General features: G+C 40.4%; 1 non-coding gene across 1 annotated transcript; it reads left to right on the top strand.

Moving 5' to 3' along the window:
• Positions 1–287: 287 nt before the first annotated feature.
• On the top strand, positions 288–393 carry LOC118981288 (U6 spliceosomal RNA). Its single transcript, XR_005065322.1, has one exon. It is a non-coding gene; the product is annotated as a U6 spliceosomal RNA (small nuclear RNA).
• Positions 394–11,984: the final 11,591 nt, after the last annotated feature.

Here is an 11,984-nt window from a genome sequence, read left to right as displayed (position 1 = left end):
CCTACTCCTTTCCCCATGTCCACAACCCCTTTGCCCTACTGCATTTCTTCTGCCAAGACCATCAATAGAAAACAATCTTTTGTTCAGATAATAGAAAGGACAAAATAGCAAAAGCCAGAACCATTTTCCCTACTTGTCAGTCACACAACTCAATTGTTTTGTGTGTGATGGTTACAATTAGTCCAGATTAATGTCTTTGTCAGTTTCTGTCTCATAAAGAGCGTAAAGAACATGAGACCTCTTCCCTTTCCTCTCTGATAGACTCCAACATAGGGCACACCTTCGGAGCGCCTGCTGCCACGGCACACACACTAAAATTGAAACGTTCAGAGGAGACTATCGCAGCCCCTGCCCAAAGATGGCACACAAATTCCTGAAGCATTCCATATTGTTAAAAAGACATTAAAGTAGGCATAAATTAATGGCAAAATAGACTTTTGATGAAAGAGAGGAGCCAATATAGTAAACCTTTTAATTTTACTTAATATATGATTATCCATGCAAATCCAGTAAAAATCCCAACAAAGTTTTATTCCAGTTCTAAATTTAAATAAAAGAGCAAATGGACAAGAATAGTTAAAAAACATTTAGAGATAAAGAATCGAGTGGAAAAAGAAAAAGGATAGAGTGTGGGAGGGAAACTTTCAGTCTACAAGATCTTGACGTAATATGCAGTTAGAGTTATTAAAATGGTGTAACAGTAGAGAGTTCTATTTAATGTGATCATAAGTGATTTTGATTTTATTGATTTTGTACACCAAATATGTACTAGTTTCATGATGAAGAGTAAAGCTAAAAGAATAAATGTTGTTTAAACAAGAAAATGTATACTGAAATACTTCTAAAAATCATAATGGTGTCATATATTTATTTTATGTTTCTATTCCTTGAAAATATATCTGAGTATAGTATGCACTGAGTGTGTTTCCACTTTTTGCACTAAGGGGTCACTAGTTCCTGGCTTACACCAAAAGCTAGTCGTATATTGAGGGGCCACTTAATTAAGATCTCTCAGGCAGCTATCTAATCTGCAAAATGATATTAATAACTTACCAGTTCACCCTGGAGGATTTGTTGTTGGAATTATACAGGATAATATATGAAACTGCTTAACAAAATGAAACACTACACAAATGCAAACTGCTCTTACTAGTACGTGTTTGAAATGGAGCACTTGTAGATTTTAGAATTTTGTACCATCCCATGTTGGTGTGACTGGCAGCTGAGTCCTTTGTGCCCAACAGGTGAAGGTGTTTGGGAAAGCACAGTACAACTCACAGCCCCTCTCTCCATGTCCCATCTCATTTCTCAACTGTTTTTCATTCATTCAGTGACTAGGTGTATTGAGTGCCAATGTGTACTAGCCCTGGAGTTATGATGATGAAGCAGACGCTGTCCTTGCATGCAGGAAACTTATGAATCAGCAGAGTGTTTGTGGACAAGAAAGCAGGCAATTTCAAACTAGAGTAACAAATGCGGTGATGTGGTAAGTCCAAGGTGCCATGGAGTTCTCGTGGGGTCACCACCCAGGCTTGGATGGCCATAAAAGGGTCCTTGGGCCATGTAATACTTAAGATGATGAAAAAGTGAAAAAGGTGAAGAACAGTAGAGGTTGCTTGCGGTTAGGGCGAGGGTGAGGGACAGTGTGCTGCAGGAACAGAGAGGAACACTCGTACTGCTCCAGGAGCAGGAAAAAGCAATGAAACTACTTTGATGTTAAAAATCAAAATAAAACAAAAAGCCCACCTAGACCATAATGTTGCCTAGGCCGGGCTCAGAGTGGGCACAGCATGACTCCCACTGTAACAAGTTTTACGATGACTCCTCCCCCACCTCAAGCCTTCTGAACACACTCCCCAGCCCGCCTTCCTCCTTCATTGCCTAGCCTTTCCTTTTGACAAGAGAGCACTCTGAAGAGGTGGGGAACAGCTTTTCTCTTCTGAAGCAGCAGCATTATTATCAGAGAAGAAAAGTCTCCCATGGGCTATGGCAAAAATCCTGCAGATTGGTTTATGAATCAATGTAGCTTAGGTTAAAGCAACCTAATTTCCTGAAAGCCACTATATGCCTTTAGGCTTCCAGAGGGGCATAAAGCTTGCATGGTATTTACTCTTAGTTAAAATTAAATAGAAATGGAAAAATAAAAACCAAGGAGGAATTCTTCTGGGAGGTCATATTATTAAAGAAAAATAAATAAATAAAGACCACAAAGCAATATGGACAAAATATACATATTGCACTAGAGAAGGTCTGGCCGTGTATATATCAGTCTGTTCATTAATGGCTATCCGAACGTTTGGCTTTCATGTGATTTTCTTAGATCTTTTTATTGCGAAATGTAACATACTTAGGTCAAGAAGTAGAACATGGCCCAGAAGCCCTCCATTCACCCTTCCAATCATAGCCCACCCTCTCCCCAAGAGGTTACCACTGCCCTTGGGTAACCCTTAAGATAATTACTTTTTTTTTAGTTTCACCACCTAAGTACAAGGTCTGTCTAGAAAAAGTTGAGCCATTGTTAATATAACAAAAATGGTTTGCATGACATCGATGTAACCTGGCAGCCAAGGAGAGTGGACTGGAATGCACATGTGTGAACAATGATGACTTCACTGTACTAGTCAGTGAGGGTGGTAGATGCTATTGAGTGAGTGTGTGTACGGTGTGGCTGTCACATTCAAAATGACTGAGCAAGTAGAGCAATGAATCTGCATCGAATTTTGCATTAATATCTTTTGCTGATTTCTTTGAACTTCAAGTAAATTGGAGTGTATGACATTATGACATTATGACATTACGTTTCTCAATTTCATCCATGTTGCTAAGGGTACCATAGTTCATTCACTTTCAATATTGTATCTATTTCCAAGGCTGCATATACCACACTTAAATACTGACCCTACTGTGATGGACAGTTTGGCTTGTTTCTAGTTTGGAACTATCACAAATAGACTTGCTGTTCTTCTCATGTTCACATTCACATATTCCTATTGGAGGTACACCCAGGGTGGAAATCTGGATCACCAGATATGCATTATCTCTAACTTTCATAGGTAATGCCAAACAGCTACCCAAGGACAATAGTAGCAATTAACACTCCTTATAGCGACATATGAGAATTTCATTGCCCTACCTGGAGTTTGGGGTAGCATTTTTTCTTTAGATTATATGAATTTTCTGTTTTTCTCTATAAATATCTGTTGTTCAAATTTGGCAAAATGCTATTCTAACATTTCTTAAAATTGTCTTCTCCAGTGGGGATATTATTTTTAAACTTTTAAATAATAATTTAAAAGTTTTTAAGAAGCAAATAACTCTTATAGTTAAAACACACAGATCATAGCTATATGGCTTAATGTATTATCACAAAGTGAACAAACTTATGTATCCACTACCCAGGTCTGGAAGTAGAACTTTCTTTCTTTTTCTTTATTTTCACCTGAGGACATTTTTTCATTGCTTTTGGAGAGAGAGCAAAGAAAAGAGGAAGGGAAAGAGGGAAACATTGATGCGAGAAAAAAGCATCAGTTGCCTCCCGTACCTGCCTGGACCTGGGATCAGGGGCCCCCGGGCTGGGGACCAACCTGCAATTAAGCATGAGCCCTGACTGGGAATCGAACCCACAACTTTTTGGTTATGAAGAGATGCTCCAATCACCTGAGTCATACCAGCCAGGGCAGAAAATAGGACTTTTTATCACCCTAGCCATCTTCCTGCTTCCTTCTCATCATAATCCCCGCCCTCTTCATCAAAGATAAACTATTACACTTAGTTCTAACACAATAAAGTCGTTTTGTGTGTTTTTGAAACTCATACAAATAGAACAATACGGTATGCATTATTTTGTGTCTAGCTTCTTTATTTTTGAACATTATGAGATTCCTTTGTGTTGCTATGTGTAGTAGTAATTTGTTCATCTTTTCTTTTCTTGTCACAGGAAGAAATATTGAGCTAAGGGAGCTGCCTTGCTCAACACTTTTTCAATATGGGATGTATTGACCTATGCCACGAATGGATTAGAACACTTTCCAGGCATTCGTGTTTCTGTTGTTTCCATGCAAGTAATAAGCTTTTGAGTTAGAGAGGCTGCAGGAGGAATGCAGGCGATGTATCAGGCTGCTTCCCTGGTTTCTGGAGTAATGGCTCCACTTGGAATTGCTTCTCAGTGGCAATGGTAGTTTGCATTCATTCCTTGCCCACCTAAAATGCTAAATAGCATCACATCCTCAGGCTGCACACTTTTATGTAAAACAGAGCAGCCACTGGATATTACCACAAAGTTGATTTCTTTCTGAGGATCATAAGAGTCCAGGGGTAAAGCTGGCACCTGGCCAATGGTAGAGCCCTTGACCTAGAAGCAGGGATAGCTCCAAACCTGTGTTGGTCATAACGGAACAGGGTGCTTTTAGCGTGAACCATAGCCTCAGAACTTTCCAGGGGGAAAATCCTAATGCTGTCCTCCAGAAGGAAAGGTAAAGCAATAGCTTATATTTTTAACTTTTTCAAGTAAGCAGTGTTAAAACTCTTACCCAAAACAGTTGCTTATATCTAGCTTTTGTGTTTTTTAAAGGGCAATGTGTCAACTGAGCTTGAACTCTTAAAATGGAATCTTGCTTTCAATCAATTTTCTTTTTAAAGCAACCAAACAGGCTCTCAGATGGGAATCCTCTGAATGGTTGTGTGGGAATGTGTAGTAAACGTGACTTTTTTTTCTTTGGGCCTTCAGATGTAGTTATTAAAACTTCAAATGTCCCTAGTGATATAACCTTGCTAATCAAATTTGGATCACGAAAATGAAATAACCTAAAGTGTGCCTTCATTACTGCTCTTCTCAAAATAATTCACTTAAGATAATTCTACCCTCCCTGACCCACAGATCTGTAAGTAGACCATGGAGATAAACAATAAGTTTAGCAAGAGTATTCAAAATGATCACATTGATTCTTAAAAAAACAAAGAATGCCATGTTTAAACAGAAAAAAATTTCCACCACAAAAAGAGAACAAAACACCCTGACTGTGTGTCTCAGTCACTTGGGTGTTGTCCTGCAATGTGAAAGGTCACAGGTTTGATTCAAGGTCAGCACAGATGCCTCAGCACATGCCTGAGTTGCTGGCTGGTCCCCAGTTGGGGGGCATGCAAGAAGCAACCAACTGATGTTTCTCTCACACATCAGTGTTTATCTCTCTCTCCCTCCCCCTCTCTCTAAAAATGAATAAAATTTTTTAAAAATAGAGTAAACCATTGCTTATAGCCCTGGCTGGACAGCTCAGTTGGTTGGAGCATTGTCTCCTACATGGAAAAGGTTGCAGGTTGGAGCCCTGGTCAGGGCACACACCTATGTTGCAGCTCAATCCCCGTTCCGGGTGCAGGCGGGAGGAAACGGATCAGTGTTTCTCTCCACATGATGTCTTTCCCTCTTTCTCTCCCTCTTTCCCTCCTCCACCTTCCACTCTCTAAAATCACTAAACATACATTGTTGGGTGAGGATTAAACAAACAAAAAAACTTTGCTTAAATCATGTGCAAAATGACAAATCAGAATAATGAATAAAATTGCAAAATGTAGGAGATCTTATTGTTAAACTATTGAGGAACTTAAGAATTAACTTTCTTTTAAAAATGAAAAGAAAAAATGACATTTCTTAAATAGCAATGGAGAATACAAGGAGGGCCCCTCCCCCCCGAAAAAAAACAAACAAACCCGAAACTATCTTCTGAAGGACCAGCTCCTTGTAGTGCAGGCTTCCTCCACTAGGTGTGTGCTCTAGGAACCCAGCTGTATCAGTGTACCAGCTGGCATTGTTGTGACAGGCTGCATTCACTTCGGTGAATTTTTTTTAAGACTCTTTCAACACATTTGTCCATTTCATAATGGGTGATTTACAAGCACACCTGCCCAAACCTCCTCTGAGTGTTCAGCAGTTTTTGATCAAAAACCGCAAGACCTCTGTGTTCTTCACCCCCCCACCCCCCCACAGCCCATTCACCTGATCTCACCCCAGGGGCCTTCTTGTTTGTTTCCCTAGATGAAAAAAGTTCTCAAAGGGAATCAGTTTGCAGATGTGGAAGAGGTGAAGCAAAAAATGGCAGAAGCACTAAAAGGGATCAAAATTGACGGGTTCAAAAACTGTTTTGAGCAGTGGGAAAACATCTGAATAGGTGTATTACATCAAATGGAGAGTACTTAGCAGGTGACTAAAGTTAAACATGGAAGCATAAACACAATTTTTTATAAATAAATTTTGATTTGGGGGGGTCCCCTCTTGTAGTTTTTATTAGTGAACTATATATGTACCCATTGGAAAATTATCTATAAATGCATAAGTCATTTTGAGCAAGAAAATATTTTTATAGAAATTTAAACTATGCAAAATCAATATTTCAAGTGGAGCAGTGCCGAAGTGTTTTTGTATACTTTTTTTTACGAAGAAGATAAAAATCCTCTTCCTATGCAATCCTCTCTCTAATTGAGGCTAGGGTACATTCTTAGACCAAGAAGGCACTAGATGGGATTATTGTATAAGGTTTCCTGTTCTCTTCTGCTAGTGCTTTTTAATCCTCATCTACCAATCTTCCCTGAAAAGAGGATCCCAGCTGTGCCAAACCATGTGATAGCTATATAATTAGATGTAGTCCATAGGGGTTTAAAAACAGAAATTAACAAATGTATTTTAGCTTGAAACTTTACCTATAAAAAAATCAACTGGTTTCCCAAATATTCATAAGCCACTCAGAGATTTCATCATCTTGCTTTAAGAATCCAAGAATGAAGATGACCATGAGAAATGTCTTCTAGAATTGGACTTGCTTGTCATAGAAATGCCTGCCTCCTGTGGGTACTAAAATAGAACAGACATTGAGAAATCAATGTCTTGGGTTCCAGTACTGAATCTGCCACCAACTAGTTGTATAATTGTTGCCAATTTCCTGCAAATCTTTGGCCCAGATTCCTGTCTAGAAAATGAAAAAAAAATGAACTTGATTTTGTAAGGATCTTCCCAGTTCTAGTAATATAGTGTTATATAAGTTATATTTCTAGACTATGATTAAGTGACAGACCACCATCTCCTCATTACTCTACATCTACTTGTTCATCAACATTTCTTCTTTCTTGCTGATGAACTGAGAGGTGGTTTGGCTTTAGGAACCTAATTCATTCCTGGTACCAGTCTCAGGACACCCCTCAGATGCAGAGTCATCTGAATGTGCTTTAGCATCCTATCTCCTTAGCTTCCTTTTACAGCAATCCATTATCATATATGGTCTTTTTTTTCTGGCATTAGAGTTCTGATATGTGCTATGGTAACATTATGCCAAAACAAAAAGTACGAAGACTTCCAGTCAAGATGGTGGCATAGATAAATACAATACTCAAATCCTCTTACAACCACATCAAAATTATAAGTTAAACAACAAAACAAGCATCATTCAGAACCACTTGAAATCTGAATGAAAGAACTACAACTAGGGAATTAGGAAGCTACATTAAGACTAGTAGTAGGAGTGGAGAGATGGAATGGGCTGATTCCACACCTACATGTGGCAGTTTAAAAATAGAAGGGATATCTCAGTTGTGGAGGTTCCCCCTGAGGAGTGAGGCATCCCAGCCTCACACCAAGCCTCCCAGCCTAGGATTCCAGACTCAGAGAAGTCCCTATAACTTCTGGCCATAAAAACCAGTGGGGATTGAGGCTGAGGAGACAGAGGGCCTCTGTCCCAGACAGTTCCTCCTAAAGGGCTTGTGCATGGACTTATGCAGACTCACTCCCTCTGAGCTCTGGCACTGGGGCAGCAGCTTGAAAGGAACCAGGAATATATGGGGAAGAACTGAATGGTCTGGCAGCAGGGTGAGAGCTAAGAGGGCAGTTTTCTGCCAAACAAAAGTCTTGGCAGAGGCCATTGTTCCTTTCCTGAGACCCTCCTCCCTCCCCACTACACACAGATCTTGCAGGTGGGTGCCATATCTGAGTATCCATCAACCTGGCTCACATAGTTATTTCCCCCAGGTGATTCCCTGAGATCCTGCCACACCCAACTTGTGGGCTCACCCAAGCATTTACAGTGACTTTTCCATATAAATGACCTCTCTTCCCTCATGCTTCAGACTCTTATAAAAGTCTCTCAAACAAGCAACAACTGGCCTCTGTGTACCCTGTACCTCTTGCTACCTACAAGCTAGCTACCCACTTGCTAAGTGGTCCTAGGCCAAGCACTAGCAGCAGTCAGCCTTGTTCAGAGCTTGACCTCTCTTGGGCACCTCCAAGCCCAACATAAGTAGCAGCCATCTGAAGATTGCTCTGTAGTTTGTGCCAGGTGGACCTGAGCAGGCCACAGGCAGTGGCTGACCTTGAACCTCCTGGGAGGACCCAAAGTCAGTGTACCCAGGAGACAGCTTCAGACCATGCTGGATTACAACCCCCACCCCCACCTCCATGAAGGACACACTCAAGGGGCAGACCTAGTGAACACTAAAGCTCCACTGAAACAAGTCCTGCTCTGGAGAGTCCACTCCTGCATAGCAGATCCTCCACTGTAGTCACAGCCAGTGTTCACAACTGATTGGCCAATGGGTCAGTCCCTCACAGTGATGCTGACAGCAGTCAAAGCTCAACTATACCAGGACAGTGCACGCAGCCCACAGAAGGACACACCTGGAGCACCCAGCTTGGGTGACTGGGGAGATTGCACCACTTGGCTGTACAGGATGTATAAGGCCACTCTGCCAAGTCCAGGAAATGTAGCAGCTGTACCTAGTACACAGAAACAATATAGGGAAGTAACCAAAATGTGGAGACAATGAAACAGGTCCAAATGAAAGAATAGGAGAAACCTCTAGAAAAAGAACTAAATCAAATGGAGGCGAGCAAACTACCAGATACAGAGTTCAAAACAATGCTTATAAAGATGCACAAGTAACTCAGTGAGAATTTTAAGGGAACTTAGTGAGAATTTCAACAGCATGAAAAAGGACAAAGAAACCATAAAGAAAGAACCAGTCAGAAGTGAGTTAGTGTATGTTAGCTAGTGTATGGTTTGAAATGAATACACTAACTGACATGAATAACAAATTACAGTGAATCAACTATAGATTAATTGAGGCTAAGAATCAAATCAGTGATTTGGAATACAAAAAAAAAGCAAAATGACACCCAATCAGAACAGCAAAAAGAAAAAAAAATCCTCCCCGCAAAATGAAGATAGATATTGTGAGGACCCTTGGGGACAACTTCAAGCATACCGACATTTGCATCATGGGGGTGGTGGAAGGAGAAGGGAGAGAGCAAGAAACTGAAAACCTATTTGAAAAAGTAATGGCAGAAAACTTCCCTAACCTGGTGAAGGAAATAGACATACAAGTCTAGGAAGCAGAGAGAGGCCCAAACAGGATGAACCTAAGGAGGCCCACTCCAAGACACATCAAAATTAAAATGCCAAAAGTTAAAGATAAAGAGAGAATCTTAAAGGCAGCGAGAGAAAAGGAGTTAGCTTCCTAAAAGGAAGCTTCCATAAGACTGTCAGCTGATTTCTTAACAGAAACTTTGCAGGCCAGTAGGGATTGGTAAGAAATATTCAAAGTGATGAAAAGCAAGGACTTACAACCATTATTACTCTACCCAGCAAAGCTATCAAAGGACATATAAGGAGCTCCCCAGACAAGGAAAAGCTAAAGGAGTCCGCCACCATCAAACCAGTGTTACATGAAATGTTAAAGAATCTTCTTTAAGAAGAAAGGGGAAAATGATTGGAAATGTGAAGAATAAAATGTCAAAAAATATATATCTATCAACAAGTAAATATAAAAAACAAAATGAACAAATAAGCAGAACAAGAACAGATTCATAAATACAAAGAACATTTTAAGAGTCGCCAGCTAGGAAGGGGTTTGGAAGGATGGGTGAAAAAGGTGAGGGAATTAAGAAGTACAATTTGTTGTTATAGAATAGTCATGAGAATGTAAAGTACAGCAGAGGGAATACAGAGGGAGTAATATTCTGTGAACTCTGTATGATGTCAGATGGGTACAAGATTTATTAGGATGACCACTTAGTAGGTTATGTAATGTCTAATCACTGGAGTATATACCTGAAACTACTATAATATTATATATCAAATGTAACTGAAAAAAAAATTATTTAAAAAAATTAGGTGAAAGAAGCCTGTCACCAAAGACCACATATTATATGATTCCATTTTTATATAATGTCCAGACTAGGCAAATCCAGAGTTAGAAAGTAAATTAGTGGTTGCCTAGGGCTGGGGTGAGATGGAGTCATCAGGAGTGACTGCTAGTATATATAGATTTCTTTTGGAAATGATAACAATGTTTGAAAATCTATTTTCAAATAGAAAAGGAGTGTGTGTCCCTCATGGAGGTGGGGGTGGGGGGTTGTAATCCAGCATGGTCTGAAGCTGTCTACTGGGTACACTGACTTTGGGTCCTCCCAGGAGGTTCAAGGTCAGCCACTGCCTGTGGCCTGCCCAGGTCCACCTGGCACAAACTACAGAGCAATCTTCAGATGGCTGCTGGTTGCATGATTCAGAGAACATACGAAACCTTTGAATTGTGCACGTTAAAAACAAAAACACCCTGGCCAGATAGCTCAGTTGGTTAGAGCATTGTCCCAATACATCAAGGTTGCAGGTTTGATTCCAATCAGGGCAATACAAAAAGCAAACAAGGAATGCATAAATTGCTGACACAGCATGTCGATGTTTCTCTTTTTCTCTAAAAATCAATAAGTGGAAATTAAAACAAAACCAAAAAGTACATGAAAGGCTTGGTGTGGAGCTCCAGGCTGCCATATATGTTCGTGACACTTCCTGAGGACTTAGGATCCCTAAGTAAACGGATCGCACTTCTTTTACCTTTGAGAGTCGCCAGACAGGCAGTGTCAGCATTGAATAACTCCAAGTAGAGCTCAGAGGATGATTTGAAATAGCACGTCTCATCAATGAGGCCTGACACGTGAGAGAATTCGCCCGCACGAAGAACTACAGTGGATGCCACGTTGAGGAGCTGCAGACTGGGAGCAAATCCACTCCATCCTACTACGGGCCCTTCCTGTTTTGTCAGCCAGCACGGTTTCCTAAATCTCAGATTGCAGCAGAACTGTTCTGCAATTCCATGGGTAGCTATTTCAGGAGCCTAACACAGCAGGACAAATGTGCACAAGTCCACACAGTATGACAGAAGAATTAAAAATGTATTTGCCATCTGTTGGTAGTTGCCTTGTGAGGCTCTTTTCTTTTCGTCTCCTGCAGCCACAAATAGGGTCTCCTTACTTCCTTCTTCCACCCTCTGAGAGCAGAGTTCTGTTCGTATCTTTGGTGAGGCAAGTCTCCCCAGCACCTCTCACATTCTTAGACTGTTAACCTTTGGAACTGTTTCAGCCTCAAGGATCAATTCCCTCCAAGAGAAATTGGAGTGAGTCTGCGAAAAGGTTGTAGTGTTTTAGACTTCTTTTTGTAGTCACGTTATTTTCAGATCCTACTCTCGAGTCGTGGTCACAATGCATTCTTGAAAGCTCTAGGTTGGGACAAGAGAAGTAAGGCCCAGCCCCAGGCTAAGTGAAAAGAAGTCCTTAAATTAGGCTTGGGAATTTATGTTGGCCTTTTATCATCTACTTAGTCCTTACCATAATGGGGTGTGCCAGGTGGAGCCATGATTTCATATAGAAAAGGGTCCTTGGAATGTGACCACAGACTTCAAGTGAGTGTCATTTCCAGCAAAGTAGTAGCATGGATTTAAAAAAAAAAAAGCCCTAAGCTGGAGTATGGTTTTGGTAGTTGGGAAACTAGTTAGGTTGATCTGAAACCATTCAACTTATATAGGAATATTTAATTCTTAATAAGAATCACCAGCTTTAATTATTGGGCTATTGTATTATTCACTCAAAAATAGAGATTGGTATTAAAATAATGCCTTATCCAAAATATTGTAATGCAGTGTTATGACTCTAACTGACCTATTCCATTCAAGTA

This window comes from Sturnira hondurensis, unplaced genomic scaffold (assembly GCF_014824575.4).
Source record: "Sturnira hondurensis isolate 20B ecotype Veracruz unplaced genomic scaffold, ASM1482457v3 Scaffold0023817, whole genome shotgun sequence".
In the NCBI taxonomy this organism is placed as follows: Eukaryota; Metazoa; Chordata; class Mammalia; order Chiroptera; family Phyllostomidae; genus Sturnira; species Sturnira hondurensis.
Note: the sequence above shows the minus strand (reverse complement) of the source record. Positions and strands in the feature narration are given on the sequence as shown.